The 26502-nt window shown below is 36.3% G+C and overlaps 1 pseudogene across 1 annotated transcript in view; it reads left to right on the plus strand.

Annotated features, from left to right (window-relative positions):
- Window positions 1–21970, plus strand: part of LOC309857007 (small ribosomal subunit protein uS5 pseudogene) — a 356723-nt pseudogene extending 334753 nt beyond the window's left edge. Inside the window, exon 3 of the transcript XR_014316682.1 lies at window positions 21504–21970. The product of XR_014316682.1 is annotated as a small ribosomal subunit protein uS5 pseudogene (transcript). The remainder of the gene's footprint in view (window positions 1–21503) is intronic.
- Window positions 21971–26502: the final 4532 nt, after the last annotated feature.

The raw sequence follows: 26502 nt of genomic DNA on the forward strand, positions 1-26502 counted from the left end.
GGTCACTCCAGACAAAGGAATTGGCTATCTTGAAGGCCATAAGGTTGGATCATGCCTGGCATATCTGAGGAATAGCAAGGAGGCCATTGTGAGTGACTGAAGAGTAGCAGGGAAAGAGGTCACAGAGGTTAAATGAGTGGCTAGATCATGTAAAGCTTAGAAGTCATTGTAAAACTCTGGCTTTTATATTTGGAAACTTACTGTGTGATAGAATTTCTGCTAATAACTGAGAGTTCAAATGTCCATAAACTTTCAAGGATTCTTATTCTAGTAAGACAGAATAAAGAGAAAGAGTTCATATTTTCACATGGTGTAAGAAATGCTCGGAGATTCAAGTGTAGGAAGCTATGGGAGCACAGAAGAAGGCACTAAAATCACACCATATATTTGATGACTGTGACTATATATAAAGTTGTATTTTAGATTTTTTGTAGTCATGGAATCACACAGTATATACTATTCATTGCCTGGATTTTCTTTTCTCAGCATCATTACTTTGAGATTCTCCAATTGTCTTTGCTCTATTGATGGACATTGATGAACATTTCCACTGTTTTCAATTCTTAAAAATAAAGCTGCTATGAAATTCATATACAAGTCCTTGTATGAACATAGGGTTTGTTTTTCTTGGTTAAATGCCTAGAATAAAATGGCTATTTGTGTAACTGCAACATATTTTTCATTTAAAAAAATTTTGAAACTATTTTCCAAAGTGGTTGTATCATGATATATGCCAACAACAGTTTAGATTTTTTGTTGCTTCTCAATCTAGCTCAGACCAAGTACAATTAGCCTTTATAATTTTAGCCATTCTAATAGATATGTAAGCATGTCTCATTATGATTTTAATTTTTATTTCTTTAATGTTTAAATGTTGAGAAATTGGCCATGTGCCTATAAGCCATCCATATACTTTTGGTGACATGTCTCTTCCATTATTTCCTTCACATGTAAAATTGGATACTCTGTTTGGTTATTAGTAAGGTTTTTTATTTTTATTCATTTTTAAATAATCAGAGTAGATGTCCATTATCAGATATTTAATTTGCAAATCCCTTCTCCATCTTTACGGTTTCTCAATGGAGCTTTGATAGCTGTGTCTTTCAAGAAATATGCTACTTCTTTCCTGGTACACGGAGGTATGACTAGAACATTATCAATGTTGACCTTTGCAAAGAAAATCATGGCTTAAGATATATGTAGTCTGCAGTTGTTGGGAGTGTTCACCATCCTTGCCTCTAACTCATCTCTCACTGCCCACACATTCAGGTATAGGGGAATATTGATTGACAAAATATTAATTGCCAAATAACACTAGTTAGAGAATAAGAAAAATGCAGGCACCTGATTATATAATATTCCTTAAATAAAATATGTTTTTATAAGTGCTATTGGAAGTAAATTCCTCAATACTTTAATCACACAGAATGATGGAATCCTAGATTTTTTTTCCTTGTATTTACTAAGAAAATGATCATGCCTCAAGTATATTAAAATGGAATAGGGAAAATTAAAAATTGTTTTAAGTTGATTTGCGTGTGTTGTGCGTATGTGAGAGAGAAAGTGAGAGAGAAAGAGAAAGAGAGAAAAAGAGAAAGGGAAAGACAGAGAGGTGGCTGCAGTGAATTGATGAGTTGGAGGATAGATTTTAAAGTTTTGTCTTTTGCTTTCTACATTTCTTTTTCCTTAGGTTCAAGAGAACAATCAGTAATATCTCAGATGCCTGCTGGTAACATCAGCAGAAAGAGTTAGAGGTTCCTAGAAAATTAAAGAAGAGATATAGTTTTCCTGACATAAGAAAAGTCATTTTTTGTCCCCAGCTATTTTCAATGATCTATACCCCACCTGTGTACTTGCCCAAGCACACTTCTTCCAAAACTTCCTGGGAGGTTCTTAAAAAGAAATGCAAAAACCTCACTCCTTAAGGATTTTGAGGGAACAAGGCAATGGGAAAACTAACAGTCACCACCAGACCAGGAAATAGCCTAAGCTATTGAGACAATAAATCAGTGGTAAAACTCCTAGTGCTATTTCAAAAGCAATCAAGGCCTTGCATTCCTTTTCCCAGAAAATGAGCCCAAGACCCCATCTAGTTTCTATCTGCTCTTGAAGCCTGCAGAGTCCCTTTCCCTTGTCCAACAGTTACCTCTGCTTTATTCTAACGTTGACGTTTCTGCCCTCGGTGGAATACAAGCTTCATTCAGGTGAACATGCAATACATATTGCACAAATACATATGTGGATGTGCATGCATCCACAACCTTATGACCAACCATACATGGGATAATAAAACTCTCCCTTCTGAGTATTCATTTTAAATACTAAATAAAAATCTCTCTCCTGTTCAAACAGTCAAGGCTTTGGAACTTATTCCCTGTGAACTCCTTGTATGTTGTAAACAAAGATTCCTTTGTTTGACAACTCCACCTGTTTCTGTGATTCACCAAAGACTGACCTCAGTTAGTTCCGTTACTGTAATGTAATATCAAGCATATCTAGTTAGTTGATCATTTTGTTCAAGTCTTACATATCTTACCAATATGATGACCATTTGTTTATGTAATCTTAAAATAAGGGTGTTGAAATTATTTTCCATTTGTCATCCAAGGTAGAAGTTATGATTTTTGTTCTTAGTTTTTCCCTATATATCCCCAAATCTGTTGTTACTTATTAAAAGTCAAGAATTATTATACTCCTGGGGCGCCTGGGTGGCTCAGTGGGTTAGGCCGCTGCCTTTAGCTCAGGTCATAATCTCAGGGTCCTGGGATCGAGTCCCGAATAGGGCTCTCTGCTCAGCAGGGAGCCTGCTTCCTCCTCCTCTCTCTCTCTCTGCCTGCCTCTCTGCCTACTTCTGATCTCTCTCTGTCAAATAAATAAATAAAATCTTTAAAAAAAAAGAATTTTTACACTCCCTGATGAATTCATCCTTTTACTCTTCTGTAATTTTGACTTGATCTTTATGTCTGATAATGAAATTTGCTTTAAAATCACTTTTCATTATCTTGATATAACCACCAAAGTTATAGTATGATTAGAGTTAATATAGCATATTTTTTCTTTTACTTTTTAAAGCACTTCTATATTGAATCCTGACAAAGAAACAAAACAACTTTTTAACTCTGGAAGCATCTTTCTAAATTATCTTTTTTTTTTTTTTAATGAAGCAGTAGCAATTTTTGTTAAGGGACTTAAACTGAAAGTAGGTTTAGAAATTTATTTATTTATTTATTTATTTAGTAAAAGATTTTATTTTATTTATTGACAGCAAGAGAGAGAGAGAGAGAGAAGAAGCACACAAACAGGGGGAATCATGTGCAAAGGGAGAGGAAGAAGCAAGCTCCTTGGGGTGCAAGTAGTCCCATGCAGGGCTGGATCCCTGTACACTGGAATCATGACCTCAGCCAAAGGCAAACATCTGCTTAAACAACTAAGTCATCCAGGCACCCCTTTAAAATTAAAAAAAAAAAAAAAAGACCTTTTAAAAACATTTTGTTTCTTTCTTGTTTTTTTTTTAATATTTTATTTATTTGACAGACAGAGAGACAGGAAGAGGAACTATAAGCAGGGCAGAGGGAAAAGGAGAAGCAGGTTTCCCACTGAGCAGAGAGCCTGATGTGGGGCTCCATCCCAGGACCCTGGGATCATGACCTGAAAAGAAGGGACACTTCTTGGAGGAAGCCACCCAGACACCTCTTTTCTTTGTTTTTAATATATGGCAACTGATGCTTCCCAGCCACGAGGAGCATATTACCCATTGATTAAATCTTTGATAACAACCTATTTAAAAAGGTGTGTAAATATATACTTACTCAGATTTATACACTTTGTGTTTTCTTCATAGTTTGGGGCTGGACCCCATGGTCACAACACTGCTTCCAGTCTTTGCCTTCCCATCTTTTGATACCAGGTATTTGGTCAGCAAAGCAAATTAGTATCAAAATTAATAAGCCCTTGGCACCATATCTCTGGAGCAGGGCTTGCTCTTAGCCAAGGCCCAGAGCAGTTGACATCCCCTCGCTAGTGCTATAGCCCCAAGGACTAGGTCCCTGCCACCAGAACTCAGTCTTACATGTTATGCTAAGCAGACAAAACCAAAACAGGAAAGCTCTGACAGCTTTCACTGGCATGCCTCATCTCCAACTCCCTCGACATCTAGGCAGTACCAGATGACAGGGAGGGGTCTTGGTCCAACATATGGGAGGGAAGGAAGTAGCCACGAGCAAGTACCTGCCTCTCTGTTCCTTTCTTTCATGAGCAGGTTGTAAGGAGGAGGAAGAGGAAGGGGAAGAGAGGTGAACTTCAAGGGGTGAAGGCCTCAGGTAGGCAGCTGGCTCCTGCCAGTAGGAAAGGGACAAAGGAGAAGGCAGTGAGTCTTGCAGGGAGGGTGGGGGGTAAGGGTTACAGCTTATGATGGAATCTGGACAGGAGTAATAGGGATACTAGTCATTTGAGTCCACCATTGGCAAGCTGGGCTGGGTGTCAGGGCAGATAGGCCTCCTTGGGCAACGGCACATGAGAGAAGGTGGAATTCTTCTCTGAGGAGCAGGTGAAGCTTTGGGTGTTGGGAAAGCATAGACAGTATTGTTCCAGGGCCAAGGACAGGTCCGGTTACTCCTGGTTGGAGGTCAAGGACACAGTATGATCCAGGTCTTCTACCAGCAGCTTGAAGGTACCACATGCCAGCCACCCCTCATTATTGTGTATAACTCTCTGGTGCACTTATTGGCTTATCCATCAAATGACTCCTTCAGCAGCTTAAAAACCACCTCCACAGGCACTCCAGGATATGGGAGGCTTCCAGAGTGAAAATTTTGCACAGGATCACCCCAAAAGACCAGAAGTCACTCTGGTGGATGTAGATCTGGTCAAACATGGCCTTAGAGACCATCCAGTTCACAGGCAGTCCACTATTGGTTCTCATTTTATAGTAACTGATGTGGTGATATCTCTGGCAAGGCTGAAGTCTGAGATCTTCATCATGTTGTCCTTTGTCACCAGCACTTCCCTGGTGGCCAGGTCTTGGTGTATGCACTTCTTGGAGGCAAGGTACTCCATGCCTCAGGCTACCTGGTAGGCACAGGATACCGGGTGCTTGGAGGAGAGTTGCTCTGCTGCATTGTGGCTGATATTGTAACAGTACTCCAGGTCAGGAGGCCTCTGGGCCTGCAGGTACTCCTGTATGTTGTCTTTGGAGGCATATTCCATGATAGTGTACGAAGGACCATCCTGTGTGCAGGACCCAGCAGGTTGATGGTGTCCTTGTGCTGTCCAATCATCTTCATCATCTCCATTTCTGAGATTAGGTTTGACAGGTCTTTCTCTGCTGCATCTGACTTCAACATCTTCACAGACACTTTAGTCAAATGGTTGGATTTGTCTTTGTCCAGCCCAATGGCCTCCTCCAACACCACCTGCCCAAAGTAGGCCTCTCTTAGGGGTCTGCCTAAACTGCCTACAACCAGCCTGCCTCAAGGCAGTTATGAACTCTAGATTATCCTCAAAAACATTAAACCACAAGCTAAAAATTCTCTTCACTAGGTCTCTGTCGCAGGTCTAATTTTCTTATCTTTCATCATTTATCTTTTTCCTAATTCTTATTTTCAGTATAGTTTATTTTGCTTCCAGGTGTTTCCCCGGGTTTCTGTATGCTGTTTCATAGGGAAGAATTATCCTGTCATAAAATTATTTCTTGAGCATTCATTACATCTCTCGGTTAAAATGGGTTCTTTTATGGTATTGATTCATTTGAGTTTTCTCAAAATGGGAAGAATTTTCAAAATGGTGTTTTCCTCAAGGTTCAGAGTATGTCTTAGCCTCATCTTTACTCTTTTTGAAATTCACTTTTCAAATTCTTGTCCCTCTTTTTATCTTTTTAAATTAAAATGTTTCCTTTTACTATTTTTTTATTTGAGTGTAGTTGATAGTCAGTGTTACATTGGTTTCAGGTTTTCAAAATCTCCATACATTATTCTATGATCACTACAAATATAGCCACCATCTGTCACCATATAACACTATTATAATATCATTGACTATATTCTCTACACTGTCCCATATCTCTTTTTAAAATCTCTGATTTTTATGTTTTCTGTTATTCCAATTTTCGACCTCATTTTACTTGGTTACTTTAATAAAATATGCCTGATTACACACTCTATGCTGAAAACCATAGCATTTGATTTATAGTAGTCTTCTTCTTCTTCTTCTTCTTCTTCTTCTTCTTCTTCTTCTTCTTCTTCTTCTTTCTTCTTCTTAATTAACATATAATGTATTATTAGCCCCAGGGGTACAGGTCAGTGAATCGCCAGGTTTACACACTTCACAGCACTCACCACAGCACATACCCTCCCCAATGTTCATAACCCCACCACCCTCTCCCTAACCTCCCCACCCCCCCCCCGGAAACTCTCAGTTTGTTTTGTGAGATTAAGAGTCTCTTATGGTTTGTCTCCCTCCTGATCCCATCTTGTTTCATTTACTCTTTTCCTGTTCCCCAAACCCCCCACATTGCACCTCCATTTCCTCATATCAGGGAGATCATATGATAGTGCCTTTCTCTGGTTGACTTATTTTGCTAAGCATAATACCCTCCAGTTCCATCCATTTCAACGCAAATGGCAAGATTTCATTTCTTTTGATGGCTGAATTGTATTCCATTGTGTATATATATATATATATATATATATATAAATATTTATATATATATATATTTCATTTGTTGATGGACATCTAGGTTCTTTCCATAGTTTGGCTATTGTGGATATTAATGCTATAAACATTTGGTGCACGTGCCCCTTTGGATCATATAGCAGTCTTCTTTACCTCTATCAGAACCCCAGGAAGCTTTATTTATTTATTTACTCACATAAACAGATGATCCAACACAACGTTTTTTGATATTCAAATGTATTATAATGTCTTACTGCTTAACACTATGCTTACTGCTCTCTTTCACTGTCTGACTATATCCTCATCATCACTATGCCATTTAATGAGAAAGAACATTTGAACTCAGAGTTCTCTCCATATCAGGGAATGAAGACTCCACCCTTCTGTTTGTGCAGGTAAAATAAATGTTGATGTCTGTCCTGCACATACCCCATCCTGTTCACCAGAATATTCACCATCAAAATATATACACAATGAAAACCATACCTCACCACTTCTATTACCACCCAGCATGCTAAAAACACCATCATATGTTCCTGAATTATTGACTTGATTGATAACCCCACTTCCACACATACTGCACTCCTTTCTCCATGCAAATTTATTTTGGTACAGCAATTTAACCTAAAAATCAAGTCATATGATTTCATTCTGCTGTTGAAAGACTTTTGGTATCTTCCCCTTTCATATTAAATAAAAACTGAAGGCGTTTCAATGTACTAGAAGGTCATACATCAATACGTTCTTCCTCTCTCCACCACTATGAACTCCTCATTGGCCTCCTTGCTTTTCCTCAAAAGTAACAGACAAGCTGTTCACACAAAGTCTATATACTTACTTGCTCTGCCTAGAGCAATCTTTTCCTTTAATATTTGTATAACACTCTCGTTCACTTCCTGGGTCTTTGTGCAAATAACATCTCATAAATGAGATATAACCACCCAAAACAAAATAAAATTAACTTTCATCCCAGCATTCCCCAATGGCTTTTACCTTTCTTGCATTTCTTTGTATCACTTAACACCATCAACCATCAATCATTATTCTATTACTGGTTTATTTTCTTATTTGAGACAGAGAGAGAGAGAATTGGGAGGGTGCGCAGAGGAAGAAGAAAACACCCCACTGCCTAGAAAGCCTGCTGGGGAGTTACATCCCAGGACCCTGAGATCATGACCCAAGCCAAAGGCAGTCACTCAATGGACTGAGCCACCCAGGTGCCCCTCTATTATTGGTTTATTTCACTATTATATTTCAAAAGAATGTGAGCTCTTTGTGGTCAGGTATTTTATATGTTTTATTAATTGAAGTATTCTCAGAAAGGTAGCTGGCAGATTGTAAGGGCTCACTAAACTGTATTTTGTTGTTATTATTGGGCTCCTTTATGGGCTTTACCTCTTACGCTAGAAGTCTATCCTTCAGATGTAAGCGATAAGAATAGAGCCCTGCTGCCTGTTCAAATGTGTAAAAAGCCTGTATTAAGTGGATATTTTAAAAGCTAAATGAATGGCTTAATAGTTGTATATAGGGGGAAAGGGAACATATTTTCCACAGTTTAGAAGTGGAGTTCTTTTATAGAGTTCTTGTACAAGCCTACACTATGGAACGATAATGGGCAGTTGTACATTACAATTATACAAACACTTTGGTAATTTATATCCTTTTTTTGTAATTCTTGACTGGATCATTTAATTCCTTAGGAGCATTATAGCATTTCAACTTTTCATGTTCAATAAACTTATTGGGATTGCTACCTTTTTTATTCAAATGGAGAAATAGTCATGATTTAATCTAAATAAAGTGTTATTGATTGTGTTGTTTTCTAGGAATGAGTCGCACATGCTAGTTTAAAAGTTTTGTTAAATTCCCAAGTCTGTCACTGATAAAAGCCTTTTGTAGATTAGTAACTTGATCAAAACGGAAAAGTTATGTATCACCTATTGTTATACTATCTTTGTTTCCATCTTGCATTGTAATAACACCCATCTTAACTCTATTTAAGACAAATCATTGCCAGATGGATTTCTGGCATTGATTGCAGGATATGAAATCTAGTATAACTAAAAGTTTTTGGTTTTAGTAGCATATAAATCAATTTAGAATAATATATGTATTTGAATATAAGATAAAGTTTTAAATTATTTGGCAATAATAAACTAAACTTTTTTTTTGTAAATTTTTATTTTCTAAAATTTCATTGAGCTCTCTTGCAATAAGAAACAAGTTACAAAAAATTAAGGTTTATTTACCCCAATTCAAAATTATTAGGAATATAATCATAGAGGTTGAAGTATTTAAAATATTGAACCCAAAATGTTTTATTAGGTAAATTCATGAATGCTGAGCATTCACTGTTAAAATATACTAATACTATTGTTAGACTGGTAGAAGCCTAAAATCAAATATTTATTAAATATTTATATCCATATCTTTTCATAGCTTGGTAATTCATTTCTCTAGCATTAAATAATATTCCATTGTTTGCATGTACTACACTTTCTTTGACCTTTCACTTATGGAAGGATATCTTGGTTGCTTCCAAGCTTTTGTCAGTTATGAATAAAACTACTATAGACATCTTTGTGGGTATAGATTTCATCTTCTTTGGATAAATACCAAGAGCTGCTACTGCTGAATCATCTGGCAAGAATATGTTTAGTTTTGTAAGAAACTGCCAAGTTGTTTTCCATTCTTTATTCTCAATACACATGGAAGAACATTCCTGTTGCTCCACATCCTCACCAACATTTCGTGTTCTGTTGTCAGTGCTCTGGATTCTGGGTATGTACTGGTGTCTCTTTTTTGTTTTAATTTGCATTTTCCTGATGACATATGATGTGAAGCATCTTTTTATATGCTTATTTGCCATCTGTAATATTTTCTTTGGTGAGGTATCTGCTAAGGCCTTTGGCTCATTTTTAATCAGGTTTTTCCCCCATTGTTGAGTTTTTAGGGGTCTTTGTGTATTTTTGATTAACAGTCCTTTGCCAGATGTGTATTTTGCAAATTTTTTCTCATAGTCTGTGCTTTGCCTTTTCATTCTCTTGGCATTGTGTTTCACAGAGTAGACATTTTTAAATTCAGTGCTTGTGCTTTTGTAGCTAAAGTTATTGCGAAAACCAAGGTCATTTAAATTTTCTTCTATATTACCTTCTACATGTTTCATGTTTAGGTTTATAATCCAATCTGAGTTAATTTTTGTGAAGAGTGTAGGATATCTGCCTGGATTTATTTTATTTTATATTTTTAGATTTAGCTTCACCATTGCTACAGAACCATTTGTTTAAAAGATTGTATTTTGCTCTCTTGTATTGCTTTTGCTTTTCTATTAAATATAAAATATAATTGATAATATATATTCTGTTGCTTTAATCTAGTCTCTCTGTGGTATTACAATATCATGCTTACAATTATCGTTATGGTAAACTTTTTTTAAAGATTTTATTTATTTATTTGACAGAGAGAGAGATCACAAATGGGCAGAGAGACAGCCAGAGAGAGAGATGAGGAGAAGCAGGCTCCCTGCTGAGCAGAGAACCCAATGCGGGACTCGATCCCTAGCCCCTGGGATCATGACCTGAGCCGGAAGGCAGAGGCTTAACCAACTGAGCCACCCAGGCGCCCAATCGCTTTAGTAAACTTTGAAGTCAGTCCTCAGTCTTTGTTCTCCTTCAACACTATGTTGACTATTGTGAGTCTTTGCCTCTCCATATAAACTTTAAAATGAGTTTGTTAATATTAAAAAAAAAGAACTTGCTGGAATGCATTAATTTTATAGATAAACTTGGAAACCAGTGACCTCTTGAGCTTAGCAGGAATTAGACCATGGACATCAGTTGTCACAGTGGTGCCTCTGGCAGAACCTATTGCAAATCCCTAGGCAAAATGAGACCTCAAGGATCTGAGAGAATGTCTAAGAAGTACTTGATACATCCCTTGGGTATGGTTTATTAAAGTGTCCACCTGTCTGAAAGCTGGGGAATCTAGATAAGGGAGGGAAAATTAGTTATGATAAAACATATCAACAAACATCAATAAATTTTGTAAAACTAATTGTCATGGCTCATATACAATATGACCAACAGAGGGACCATCAGAAGGAAAGCATCAGTTATGTTTATTGTGAAATTTTTTATTCAAAATAAAGCAATGTGAGGGGAAGACACAATGAGAAAATTACCATTTTTTAAATGGTAAACATCTTACAAAATGGAATAGGTTTTATATTCTAAGTAGTATATTGAAAAGTAAAACATTGGGGCGCCTGGGTGGCGCAGTGGGTTGGGCTGCTGCCTTCAGCTCGGGTCATGATCTCAGGGTCCTTGGATTGAGCCCCGCATCGGGCTCTCTGCTCCGCAGGGAGCCTGCTTCCCCCTCTCTCTCTCTCTCTCACTGCCTGCCTCTCTGCCTACTTGTGATCTCTGTCTCTCAAATAAATAAATAAAATCTTTAAAAAAAAAAAGAAAAGAAAAGTAAAACATTAAAAAAATAAAATTTCAGGGGCACCTGGGTGGCTCAGTGGGTTAAGCCGCTGCCTTTGGCTCAGGTCATGATCTCAGGGTCCTGGGATCGAGCCCAGCATCGGGCTCTCTGCTCAGCGGGTAGCCTGCTTCCTCCTATCTCTCTCTGCCTGCCTCTCTGCCTACTTGTGATCTCTGTCTGTCAAATAAATAAATAAAATCTTTAAAAAAAAATAAAATAAAATTTCAATGAAAAAAATTATTTAATTTTTAAAAAGGTTAAAAATAGCAGAACCATTTTTCTTATAACTGGAAAATACACTGTATATACATCTATCAAAATAACTTGTCATGGGGGAGCCTGGGTGGCTCAGTAGGCTAAAGCATCTGCCTTCGGCTCAGGTCATGATTCCAGGATCCTTGGATCGAGGCCCACATCGGGCTCTCAGCTCAGCAGGGAATCTGCTTCCTCCTCTCTCTCTCTGCCTGACTCTGCCTTATTGTGATCTCTGTCAAATAAATAAATAAAAACTTTTATAATAAATATTTGAAAAATAACTTGTCATGTCTGGAATCAGGAGCATATGGAAAAAAATAATATCTGAGGACAATACTTCTGCCATGTTTTGTGCCTTGCTAATATTTTTAAACAGTCAGGCAAATTTTAGCCTTATTGAAACACCTGCTAAGATACCTGCAGTGCCTTTTGGAGCCCTATGACTATAAAAATTAATTGCAAATATTCAAAATGTTTACTATGGTGTCACTATTTAGGGCCACCACCAAGTATGTTTCAGAAGTAAGCATAACTGTTACTCTTCCATAATGCAAAAGGGCATACTTTCAGGAGTTCCATCTGCTGTACCAGGAGGTGAATCAAGTAATGATTTTTGTCTATAAAATAATTCACTTTTCAATCTAACATTCCTCATTCCACATTATAATAATAAAAACTAGGAGGAGACTAAAACAAACAAACAAATACAACTACAACAACCAGCTTTTCCTACAGTGGAAAAGTAAATATAACCTTAGGAGTAGCCTAAAATTTATTTTTAAATATTTTAAGATAAACGTTTTTGTTAGAAAACCATATATTTTATATTACTAAGAAATAACAGGCAACGTTTTATTAACTTCTAAAAAGTCTAGTTACTTGTATTTATCTATTAACTCATCTCTTTATGAAGTAGAACATGATCACACCTCTTGTATCTACCCAAGTTTGTATGCTTTGGTTGTTTTATGTTTGCTATTTCCTTGCTTAATTTTTACAATATTTGATACATAATAGTATCTTTAAGTCCATCTATGGTTTCACAGAATTTGTTTGAACTTCATAAAAATGTACCATACTTTTTGCACTGTCCTTGTTTTACTTCTCTATTAGCTTTCCAAGTTTTATTCACTTTACAGTGTGTAGCTATCATTTATTTTTACTCCTCCATAATGCTATGTTTACAAATTTGTGTTTATCTGTACTTTTAAAAATATCTTAATTATATACCATTTCTCATCTCACGTAACACTCATGTTACTTCTACACTTATCAGATATTATGTAACTGAAAACCACAACTCAGCAACAATAGAACACCATTTTTCAAAATTAAATGGCTTACCAGAATTCTTTAATTCTATCCTTTATTTGTATTAGATGACCCTTTATTCTGGTATTTGGCATTGTTCATATGGAGGAAAGCTTATAAGTTGATATTCCATAAATAGAAGGATTTGTATGATCGATTAATTATTTTCATTTAGAATGCATAGAATATGGTTGATTTAATATTTCTTTCTTACTCTCTGCCTGGAACATAGTGCTATCTATGCAATAGCCACTAAAATATTAAGTTAATTACCTAGACTTTAAACTGCATATTAATAGGAATAGCATACAGAACTCTTCTCAGATTGGGACACCTGGGTGGCTCAGTCAGTTAAACGCCTGAGCCTTTAGCTCGGGTCATGATCTTAGGGTCCTGGGACTCAGTTCTGCAACAGATTCCCTGCTTAGCCGGGAGTTTGCTTCTCCCTCATCCTGCTGCTCCCCCTGCTTGTGCTCTCTCTCACTCTCTATCTTACAAATAAATAAAATTAAAAAAATAAATTCTTCTCAGATAGCTAATATAGAATATCATCTTTGTATTCATCAAAGGGAAAGTGCCATATAATAATGAAATCCAGACTACTTCAAATTCACTTTTTAACCAGTAAGAAAGTACTGGAAACAAGCCAAAAATGTCTTCAATGAATTAAAGAAATAGATTGATTTTCAATATCTTAATGTTTCTAATGTTAAATTGCAAGATTTTTATACTAGATATCAGTGTAAATATTCATTATACAAGGATATTCTAAAAATAAACCTGAGAAAACTACTTGACATATATGATGACAAAAACCAATGTCAGTTTGGGTAAAACTTACAACACCTACCACCTGAAACTCTTGTTCTATATGGTGCCATCTTGTGATTCTGGGCAGCGGCAGTGAGCCACAGCTTCCAGTCAGCTAGAAGATTACAGGGGTGAACACCTGATATTCTTACAAGCATTCTATATATAGAACATATATATAGAATATATATATTCTTCTTTTTTTAGTGTAATATTTAATAAATTGCATGTGATATTTGATACTTTGTTATAAAATAGGCTTTGCTTAAGATGATTTTGCCCAAAGGCAGGCAAATGTAAGTGTTCTGAGTATGTTTAAATAAGCTTAAGGTAAGCTATGATATTTGATAGTTTTGGGGTATTAAATGCATTTTCAATTTTTTATGTGTTTCTCTGTACATAGCCCCCTTGTAAGCTGAGGAACATCTCTATATGTATATGTCGCCTTGGTATGGCTTACATATTATTGGCATGAAACATCTAGAACAGTACGTGTGCCATAGAATTGTCTACAACATCAAACAAGTTTCTTGAAAACTTGTGCCAAAGGGGTTATGTCTTTAAGGATTCTTATTTCAGAAGGGTTCTCTCAAACGTAAGATTTTTCAGAAGTTAAGTGAAAATCTGACCAAACTAAACATTTTTCCATTTTCCCTAGTGAGCAAAGATAGCTAAAATCTATCTGCCATTTTCAACACTGTACTCAACGATTGTAATTCTAATTTAAGAACAGATTATTTATATCAAAACCACATGTTGGCCTAATCTTATACAATATTCATAAGTCACACTCAGACCCTTGGACACTTTTATTTGTTGAGTCTATATGGTACTACGGACATTCATCTTTTTTGACCTCATAGCTTCATGTATGTCTATACTTTTGAAAATACATGCATCATAGTTCCATTGTAAAATGTCTGGGTTATAAAATGTGCTATGCTATCAAAATGGTAATAAGAACATACAAATGACCTGATGTAATGAACTGGACCAGATTGCCAGATATCACGTTTCATACCAGAAAGATTCAGTGGTAAGTTTTAAAATGGCCAGCTATACATTGACTGAATTATAACTCATTTAACTTCTTTCTTTGTGTACAGTATTATACATTAGTCAGTATTATAGTAGATAAGTACTTTGGACAGATGTAAATATGCTGTAATAAAAAATGTTTTTCTTCTTTCTTTTAGTCCTTTTTACTTGTAAGACTAGCCACAAATACCACGCCTCCCCCAAAATAATTTGCAATCCAAATTTATCTCTAAATGAATTTATTGCACAGAAAAATATGTATATATATATATATATATACACACTTACAGAAGACATGTTCAAAAATAGTTACACAACAGCAGGGCCCTAAATGTAAGCAGTATAGTTGTTTTGTTTTGTTTTGTTTTGTTTCTTTTAAAAAAAGAGGTTATGTGAAATATTAGGATTTTATTTCCAGGCGTAGTATTTCAAGACAGTTAACTACACCTATGGTGTCAACAGCCTCTTGTTGGCAGTATGATTTTATTGGCTCCATGGAATAACAGAAAGAATTTACTATTGCTTCTTTCTTTTATGACACACACAGAAAAAAAAAATGACACATTTGCTCAAGACCAACCAGAATCATTTTAACCTATCAAAATTGATGGGAGGCCTTCACTGCCAAAGTCACTGCTGCGTTTTCACAATTCACTGCAGACAATCTGCTACTCCCATTATGATAAAGGAGAGAAGAGTCATAATCAGGGAAGAAAGCTAGATTAATACTTGTAATTATCATTGAATATTTAGCCTGCTATAGGTTTATTATTATTAGTGTCATTTGATAATTTTCTCTCATTTTATTAAACACAACTGTGAGTAATTACGCTACCTAATATTTCTCTGTATTGGCTGACTAGCTAGCAAACATTCATGAAAATATCCATTAGCCACACATATAAAATGCTGCATTATGATGCTGTTGAATCAGAACATACCACTACCTGATCCTGTAGCTCTTTGAGGATTTGCAAATCAATTAATTCTATGTTTATTGGATTCTTCCCATACAATTAGAAAATTTATAATCGAGTCCATGAACATTATTAGTTTTACCATTTTAAACCAGCAATCACACTTTGATTTTTACAACAAAAGCAGAAATATAAACACACACATTTGGATCAGTTTTCTCTTAGACTGTCTGGACTTCAAAATCCTATTCCTCAAGATGATGCACACCAAAGTTCTGGATTAAACAAGAAATTAGATGGCACCTGAACACTTGGTTTAATATTCTCAAAAGGATTATGCAACTTCTTTCTTACAATATGACATTGTTTTACAAAGATCTACACTTTTATAATGTTAGTATTTATAATAATCAATAAAGTCAATTAATCATGATTAAAAATCAAACATAAAAATTTCTACTTTTTGCTTTTGCCCCCTCCATTTAGAACTTATTTATAGCCTGATAATTCAAAGGTCCCTATGTTTATGAAAATCTGGACAGAAATAGCTCTAAGATCCCATTCAGAACTTGATATTAATCTAAGTCTTTTGGCTCCATTTATCCTGAGAGCAAAGAGTAGGACAAAGGATTTGAGTACTGTTAGTTTATCTGGGAGATTATCCAAGGTAGAAAAGAATGGGAAAGTGATACAGTGAAGAAGCAACTTTGTCAAAGAGGTACATTGTTGATATAATTGTTGTGGATAGAAAATGAAGGCTTGCTTTTACTGAAAGGTCCTGAGAAACTTCTTTAAGTTGTCCTCATGAAGACCTGAAAACTGACAATTTTACCTATGGTTCTTATTTCCACTTCACTGAGAGCTGTCCTCAGAGGACATTAACTCTCCTACACTTTTGGGTTGTGTTGGAGACATTCTAAAATGAGAGAGAGAACATGAGATGCTATCAGTGTTAAGTAACTGCAATTTCCATTGGAACTATCCACCACAGGTTTGGCTATAATCAGGTGTTGGGCCTTGATATCAGAGGGATTTGAGGCAGTATCATTTTAGGTTAATCATTATATCTGAAATTTCCAAAAACTACAACTGATGAAACTTTGATTATAAACCTACAAATATAACAATAAATCTACAGTATTCAAATTATTTTCATAGAAATACACAAACAAAGCATCAACTGATTAATATTTAAATGTTACAAAATACTGAACTGAAAGAATTTGGTCATATAACAACGTGTAAGAAGTAGAGCTTAGGTTTAGGTTAGAAGTCAGGATGCATTTGGGACTCAGTTAAGAAATTGAATGGAGGGACGCCTGGGTGGCTCAGTGGGTTAAGCCGCTGCCTTCGGCTCAGGTCATGATCCCAGGGTCCTGGGACCGAGCCCCAAATCAGGCTCTCTGCTCAGCAGGGAGACTGCTTCCTCCTCTCTCTCTGCCTGCCTCTCTGCCTGCTTGTCATCTCTCTCTGTCAAATAAATAAATAAAATCTTAAAAAAAAAAGAAATTGAATGGATGTCTGACTATCTTATAGGTTTGCTAAAAATCAGTGACTTTGTGTTCACGTGTGGCTATGCGGGAATTTTTAACTTTCTCTAAGAAGTTATTAGATTGATTATATAATGGCAGTAAAGGATGGGGAAAAGCAAAGTACAAACCCCATAAAGACAAAGACACTGAGTATGAGAAAAGAGTAATAGATAAGAAGAATCAATGCATTTGAGGAAAATGGGAATTGAAATACACAATGATTGTTGATTTTTTTAGATGCAGAAATCAAAACTAGCTTGCAAGAAGGAAATAACAGAAGACATGTTGTGAAAAGGCAGTAACGTGGAATAAAGGAGTAGGGAGAGCATATCAGGTAATTTGGATAGGAAGGAGTTAGGAGATAATTGCTTGATAAATTTTATATGGCCCACTTAAATGCACAGATTTCTCTTCTTTAAGTTATATGGAGAACAGGGTGTCCTTTCTCTTCCCTTTCAGAGCACCCGAGGTGTACTCTTTCAGACTGAAAACCTGAAAAGCTCAGGACTCAGTTGCTTAAGCACAGCTGAGAGGACATATTTCAATTAAGATTTACAGTTTGCTGTAGGTAGTAGACTGTCAAAAGTGGTTTAACCATATTTTTCATTTAACAAGAAGACTACAGAGAGTGTTTTCTGGTGTTGGTTCAGAGTCTTAAGAAAGTCAAGTGAACTATCTTAGAGGTTTTCATGGCTTTTTATTCACAGTTGCAAAAATTGCTGTTGGAGTTCTCACTATTAAGCCCACATTTCTGGCAGAAAGATAGAGGTAAAAGAGAATGATATCTTGTACGACTGATACTTTGTCATATGGTTACAATGTAACTAGAAAAGAGACAATAAAATATTTGATGTTGTTTTAAGTTTCCTTGTTGTCAATCCCTCAGTGCTTTCTGATACTAAAGGAAAAAGTAGATGGATATTGACCTGGCAACTATCAACACCTGTCAGTCTCTCTTGGATAACCAATATCTCTATAATCTCTTCTTCCCAGTAAAAAAAAAATAAAATATATTCATAAACCACACTGTGCCATCTCAAGTTACTGCACCAAGATAAAATTACAATGATTTTCAGTTGTTCCAAATGGACAGAATACCCTTCCTTATGATATCATGTCTTATAAGATAGATAATTGGCTTGCTACCAATATACCCAGATGAGACTGTGGAAGAGACAGGAAAAAAATAATAATATTTATTTATTCCTTGGGTTGACCCTGTTTACACAGATGCATTACTATTAGAAAAGGTTGGTTTGGGACATTGGAATGAATTTACTTAATGGGTCTGTATGTAATTGGGTTGGAGAAAATTTTTAATTTCTACAAAAATTATTAGAATTCTATCTTATTCCCTTTTGATAATTTTCACATGTTAACAAAGCCAACGTTTTTGTCTAGCAGACAAGATCTTAAATCCTAACAAAACTCAATTTTTTCCTTTTTTTTTTTAAGTTTGAGAGCCTTATGTTCTCTCATGCTGCTTTAAATACAACTCAAAAAAAACAAAAGGAGCTAAATGGGGCAGTAAGCCCAGACTTTTTATTTTAATTTATTTATCTTATTTTTAATTAAAAAATTAAAGATTGTATTTATTTATTTGAGAGAGAGAGAGCATGAGTGGGGCAGGGGGATGTAGCTGCAGAGAGAGACTGAGAAGTATACTCCCTAATGAGCAGGAAGCCCGATATGGGGCTCGATCCCAGGATCCTGACTGAGATCATGACCAGAGACAAAGGCAGATACATGTGCAAAATCCCTTTTTTTCTGGGAAACAATACTTTACAAGAGATGTTTGAAAAAGTACTGGGGATACAACTTTAATCAGAGATACAAAAATTTAATTGACTTCTGTAAAGCTACAGGGATCCAAATGATGGGAATCCCAGGCCGTTTAGGTTGTGGACCACAGAGTATTCTTCTCTGTAATATTTTATTTTCTTCCATGTCTACTAACTCCAGTCCAAGTTCACTGATCTCTTTTTAGATAGTGCAAAACATGGCAAAGAATACCAAACAAGTGCCCAATATTCTACATTTATTACATCATTTCTAACATATAGAAGTGTGTTATCAAGGCTGGTTCTGTGAACGAACCTAGTTATGCTAAAGTGTGTTTTGTTCTCCAAAAATTAAATTCATGATTATCACACAATTATAAAATACTTGTGTCAAGAATTTTTATTCAAAAATTAATAAGAGAAGCAGATATTAAAACTAGTTCACATGGTTATTTGGGATATAAGCAGAGTTGTGCAGCAGAAGTGCTCTGGGCCCATAATTTGGGTTATAGAATTTATGTTTTCTAATGAAAAATCACTAACTTGCATTATTGTTAACAAGAATCCTGTGCATTACCATCAGTTTTCTCCATTATAACCTCTTGCTCTACAGTTTGTAAATAACTTTGTCAATAGCAAGCTAATAAACGGGGTGACTCCAATGGATTGAGATAATCTCCAGAGTTTCTGCTACATAATGAACAGGACTCCATTGAAAGGACACCTAAGAGTTTATTTTGCCCAAAAATTTGATCACTTTTTTCACTGTCCTTACCTATTTTCCAAACCTAGTTCTTTTCAGTCTACAGACAACCCTGTATCTGACTGACTTGTTAATTCTGGGAATGTCTTGCAGATTAATTTGCTTGCCCGAGGTGGTTCCTCTAATTGATGTCTAAGAACCCTAATTAGTTAAGAAAACTTTTATTTTAACATTTTCATTGCTATTTATTATTATTATTATTATTATTATTGCTAATATCTCTATTATAAATAATTCACAAGGGCATCTTTCTGACAAAAGACAAAGAGCTGGCTACTAGTAGAAAAAGTACATTTGACTCTGTCAGTGAAAGTGGTAAAGGGATTTGAGAAAATAAGGCAAAGCAGTGGAATTATGTGTTAAAACTTTAAATATTATAGACACATTTACTTAATTTCTAATACTGCTTATAATTAAAAAAGATGTTTTCCATGAACCACGCATTACAACAAATATATTGTTTATACAGATTAAATTTTCATCAAAAGGGACGCCTGGGTGGCTCAGTTGGTTAAGCAGCTGCCTTTGGCTCAGGTCATGATCCCAGCATCCTGGGATCGAGTCCCGCATCTGGCTCCTTGCTCGGCCGGAGCCTGCTTCTCCCTCTACCTCTGCCTGCCATTCTGTCTGCCTGTGCTTGCTCTCTCGCCCACTCTCTCTGAGAAAGAAATAAAATCTTAAAATAAATAAATAAATTTTCATCAAAAAATTATAAGTGTATTTTTTTGTAGGATCATGATAAGCATTTTGCAGATGAGAAAAGTGAAATTTAGAAAAGTATGTCTCTTCAAATCCCTCATACAATATCTGGCCTAGATAGAAGGATATACTATCACAATTGAGGAAGATAATTGAGATTACTTAAAATGATAAACTTTACTGTATAGGGTTTTTTTACAAGTTTGCCACAGATTCACATTTTTTAAAATATATATCTATTTGTGTAAAGAGAATGCACTGAGAAGTAAAAAGATAGTGATATATCAGTGCTACCAACTAATGGCTATAATATCATCACCTTATTTATGAACAATGAAACAGTGTGTAATATTTAAATAAATTTAAATAAATTCCTATTTATTTTATATATTTATAAATTTAAATGAATTCCTATTTATTTATTATTAAAGAAATTCCTCTAACAAACAGTATGTTTTGAAGGTTGCTAGCAGGAAAGTGTTGTACGACATGGAAGTAATCAGAAAATGTGATCTAAAATTCTGCTTTCAAGGGCGCCTGGGTGGCTCAGTGGGTTAAAATTCTGCTTTCAAGAAGCTATAACAGTAAGTACTGAGCATTAGCTATTATATGCTATGGATGAATAACTGAAATCTACATTTGAAACTATTGGTACACTATATGTTACCTAATTGAATTTTAAAAAGTTAATAAAAAAAACCACTATTTTATAAAACAATATTCCCAACAGGCTCTTTTGCTTTAAAATACTCACTTTGTTTCCTCTCCGAGAGAACACCAAATGGCGGATGACGCCGGTGCTGCGGGAGGGCCCGGAGGGCCCGGGGGCCCTGGAATGGGAGGCCGAGGCAATTTCCGCGGTGGCTTCGGCAGAGGCATCCGGGGCCGGGGCCGGGGCCGGGGCCGTGGTCGGGGCCGGGGCCGAGGCCGCGGAGCTCGCGGGGGCAAGGCCGCGGACAAGGAGTGGATCCCCGTCACCAAGCTGGGCGCCTGGTCAAAGACAAGAAGATCAAGTCCCTGGAGGAGATCTATCTCTTCTCCCTGCCCATCAAGGAGTCTGAGATCATCGACTTCTTCCTGGGAGCCTCCCTCAAGGACGAGGTTTTGAAGATCATGCCTGTGCAGAAGCAGACGCGTGCGGGCCAGCGGACCAGGTTCAAGGCATTTGTCGCCATCGGAGATTACAATGGACACGTCGGTTTGGGTGTCAAGTGTTCCAAGGAGGTAGCCACTGCCATCCGCGGAGCCATCATTCTGGCGAAGCTTTCCATTGTCCCTGTGCGGCGAGGCTACTGGGGGAACAAGATCGGCAAGCCCCACACTGTCCCGTGCAAGGTGACTGGCCGCTGTGGCTCTGTGCTGGTGCGTCTCATCCCCGCCCCCAGAGGCACTGGCATTGTCTCGGCCCCTGTGCCCAAGAAACTGCTGATGATGGCTGGTATTGACGACTGCTACACCTCGGCCAGGGGCTGCACTGCCACCCTAGGGAACTTTGCCAAGGCTACTTTCGATGCCATCTCCAAGACCTACAGCTATCTCACCCCTGATCTCTGGAAGGAGACTGTGTTCACCAAGTCTCCCTATCAGGAGTTCACGGACCATCTTGTGAAGACCCACACCAGAGTCTCTGTTCAGAGGACCCAGGCTCCAGCTGTGGCTACTACATAGTTTTATACAAGAAAAATAAACTGAACTAAAGCTTGAAAAAAAAAATACTCACTTTGTAATGAGAGTCATTACTTTTGTCTAGCCAAATCTTATAGCACTGTTTATCCCTTCCCTGCTTTATCCCTTCCCAGTATCAATAAAGGCTCACTTGGGTTACCTAGAAGCCATGAGAAAGCTTGTAATAGATCTGGCTGGTTTTCACCAGCAATTTGACCACCATGTGCACAGGGAAGTCTATTGATAAAGGCTTTATTGCAATAAGTTGCAAATACATGGATGATTTTGAATTCTCTTTCTTGAGGTCTTGTTTCATGATAATAAATTTAGGGTGGCTTATTGGAATGGATGTTATTAACATATCTTCATAGTTATAAGCACATGGAATTGTAAAATAGATGAATGAATGTGGCATTACTGACAACTGTCCTCATTTTGAAATCAAATTACAGTGTACTAAGATGAGGAAGCAAAGCAGATTTGGGATTATGAGTGAAATAATTTAAAAAAGTCTTGGGGTATGATCAGACTATTGGGTAATTCAGTAGAAAAATGTCTACTGATTGAGATTCTGTGTTCCCTGATTTCAGAGAGAAGTTAAGATAAATAAGTAACACGAGGAGACTAGGAAGCCAAACATAAGTGATAATTTTGTGCCAGGGTGTGTTTACATCTGTTTATCTTCTTGCTTTACCACTAAGGTTGCTCCTAGAGGAGAGTTTAAATATGTGTTGGAGCTAATCTCTGTGGATTACACAAGAAACCACATCCTACAGCTCTCCCTGAAACACCCCTTATGATTTCAATGTAATTTGGTTTTTGCATTTTTAGAAATAACAAAATACTTTGCAAACTCATCTACTTTATTACCATCACAAGTGAGTCAGCTGACTCCACATTTTAACACAGTGATGGTCACAGAGGAATGGAGGAATGAGTAGAGTTATCAATATATGTGCTTTTAAGAAGTATGACAGGGTAGCAGCTATTTCCAGGAACCAAAACATGGGTCAGCAGCTGTGCAGGAAAGGTGATGGAATAAATGACTCATTTCAGAGGAGTTCTATAACATATTAGTTCTATAATGTATCTTCAGCCCCCAATTACCCGCTTTGATCTAAAGATAAGGATTTACAGTTAAGGTCCCATTTATGATTTGACTGGTGTGGTCTGAATCATGTTTACTATTGTTTTGACTATTACTTGAAGCCTATAGTAGTACTTGGGATATGTGTTGTGTATTCTGTGAACATGTGCTATTTTTAGATTAGATAATTTCTGTCTCGAACCCCTGTTCATTTGTTTGTTTTTGTTTATTTGATAGTGGTTTCAGTAAATGGATATATCTGAAAAATTGCAAAGCCACTATTAAAACAAGTTATTATTATATATAGCATGGAATTGCACATTCCTCCTTTGAATCCGACAGAGCTTCACCATATCCTTAACAATTTGGGAAAAACATGCTATTGTTTTTCTTTATAAAATTTCTCCTGTTAGGCTGTGATGGTTGTCATCAGCAGTAACTCCTCTGAAGGCTTTGTCAAAAGAGTTGAAAAAATTGGAAAGGTGTGTGAATGAAGCTGTTTGCTGAATATAAAGAAAAGAGCATTGAAGTACAATTCACACTCTTACTTCTCCTTCTATGCTTTCAGATGTTTGACATTTGAAAATTTTGCTTCTAGAAGAGATGCCCTATATAATTCTTACTTTAAGGAGCAAGTTGCTTTTATAATTTTTTTATTATTCTACCATTCCAGTATTTCCATTTAAATTAAATTCAATACCATTTAAAAAAAATCAAAAGTGCAGCCAGTATTCAATTCCTGGGCTAAATAATTTTAGAAAGCTTTGTGTTATTGAACCTACAGGGTTTTTCTGTAGTTTTAACTCTTTCTTTCTGTGATTTTTCCCATTAGTCACGTAAGTGACTGCAATATAACAGACATTGAGGATAAAGAAGGACTGAATAGAACAATCCTTGGCCTCATGAAGTTGAGAATCTAGCAAGGGAGTCAAACAATTCAATCATTCAGAGACAATTTATTGAGTGCCTGGCCTAAAATGAGCACAACAAAACCCCAGGCCAGAGGAATCATTTTAATGGGAGAGATAGATAATAGGTAAGCCAACTTTAAAAAAAAAAATCGTACTGCTTTTTCTTTAATAGAGATGCATATTTGAACTAAATAAGCACATTTTTAAAAGAGCAGTGATTGAGAAGAGGTTTTTTAACTGAGTGGTCCGAAAGGGCCTCCCTGAAAAAGTCTGTTTTGAACAGATTTCTGAATAATATCAGCTAGGAAGCTGCGTAAAAATCTCAGGGATGGGTGATTTTTCCAGTCGAAAAACTGTAAAGGCTCCAAAGTCACAATAGAGCTATAAGTTTCTCTAATAAAGTAACTTCTGACAAAGAATGAGAAGAAATAACTAACCCAGGTTTGAAAGAAAAGGGACAGACTTTCTATGGAATTCATATTTAATTAAAGCTCTAAAGGACAAAAATACAATAGAGCAAAATTCTGGTCACGCTGATATACCTAACGAAAGTTCATAAACAAGGTGTGGGTAGCAAAGAGTGTGTGGGAATGTTGGTAAGAACAGTGGGGAAGAGTCATCCCTGAACATGTTCTTAAATGAAGCAATTCTTGGGTTGTATTAAAGGGTAAATTGGAGTTTGCCTAAGTGATTAGAGAAGGATGCCTCAGCTTATGGAAGTTCAAAGCCATAAAGATGTGATAAACTACTGCAGATATTTTCATGTATATTTGTTGTTGCTTCTAGTAATGGTGATCTAAAAACTCCTACTTAAGACAACTAAAAATCCAGACAAAATAGCTTTTAAAGTTAAAAATATCAGAATGATTATAAAAATAAGTGAGGGATTACTGGGCCAAAATACGAAATACAATGAGAGCCTAGAGATATATGCCCTGAAGCCATTTTAGCTATGAGAGCATTTGAAACTGCTAAAACACACTGAGCTGTGTTGTTAATAGACTCTTGATACTAGAGAAACAAATCCAGCAGCAATCAAATTTGAGGACTTTGGTACAACCCAAATTTAAGTTGAGATCCCCAAAGCACAAGGAGAAGCAGAAATAAGACTATAGCCTACCTTGCCTTCTGTGTAAACTGAGAAAGCCAATCACTGAATTTGGAGTATGATTGTCTTGTAGAGTCTCAGATATAAGAGAAAATCCTACCAAGGAGGACCATACCGTTATTATAGCTCTTAATTATCCCTACTCAATAAGAGTTTCAAATATAATGTCTTGAACATAGCAAAATGTAACAAAGCACACAAAGAAAAACCATTAACAAGATTTGATAGACAAAATGGGATTAAGTATGATGTTAAAATGATCAATAAAGATTGTAAAATGGCTTGATTACTCTGCTCAAAGAAATGAGAGGGGAAGCAAATTGAACAAAAAACTGACACTAAAAATGATATTGAGAAAGGTTTTATAAATGAACCAAATGGATACTCTAGAACTTTAAAGATATGACAGCTAATTTAAGATACCACAGGGGTGCCTGGGTGGCTCACTTAATTAAACCTCCAATTCTTTTTCCTTTTTTTTTAACACCTTACTTTTATTTTATCTCTTTCAATTTGGCTCAGGTCATGATGTCATGGTTGTGAAATAGAGCCCAGAGTTGGGCTCTGTGCTGAGCCTGGAGCCTGCTTAAGATTCTTTTCCCTTCTTTTTCTATCCCTCCCTGCACTCTCACTTGCTCACTCTCTCTTGCTTGCAAATAAATAGATAGATAGATAGATAGATAATAGACAAAGAAAAATAAAAGCAGATTATGAAAATAAATATAAAGATTTTGAAATGAAAACAAGTTCAAAATAAAATAGAGAAGACCTACACAGCTAAAAGTTCATTCAGAAAATCTACTATTAAAGAAGTCAGTATGACACAGTGTTAAGATATCAAAAGAAATGAAATCTTGCCATTTGCGACAACATGGATGGAACTAGAGCGTATCATGCTTAGCGAAATAAGTCAAGCAGAGAAAGACAACTATCATATGATCTCCCTGATATGAGGAAGTGGTGATGCAACATGGGGGCTTTAGTGGGTAGGAGAAGAATAAATGAAACAAGATGGGATTGGGAGGGAGACAAACCATAAGTGACTCTTAATCTCACAAAACAAACTGAGGGTTGCTGGGGGGAGGGGGTTTGGGAGAAGGGGGTGGGATTATGGACATTTGGGAGGGTATGTGCTTTCGTGAGTGCTGTGAAGTGTGTAAACCTGGTGATTCACAGACCTGTACCCCTGGGGATAAAAATATATGTTTATAAAAAATAAAAAGTTAAAAAAAAAAAAAAAGATTTGAGCATGTACTTTACAGAAAGGGTAATCCAAATGGCCACTCATATATAAAAACTGTTTATCTTTATTATGAATCTGGAATTAAATTAAATTAAATTAAAAATAAATTAAAACCTAAAATGACATACTATTACACACTTACCATATTGGGCAACAGTAAAATTGCCTTGCAAGAATGTGAAAGAATGAAAGTGCCCATAATAAAAACATTTGAGGTAAGTTGGACAATAT

Source organism: Mustela nivalis (genome assembly GCF_964662115.1).
Source record: "Mustela nivalis genome assembly, contig: HAP1_SCAFFOLD_164, whole genome shotgun sequence".
Lineage (NCBI taxonomy): Eukaryota > Metazoa > Chordata > Mammalia > Carnivora > Mustelidae > Mustela > Mustela nivalis.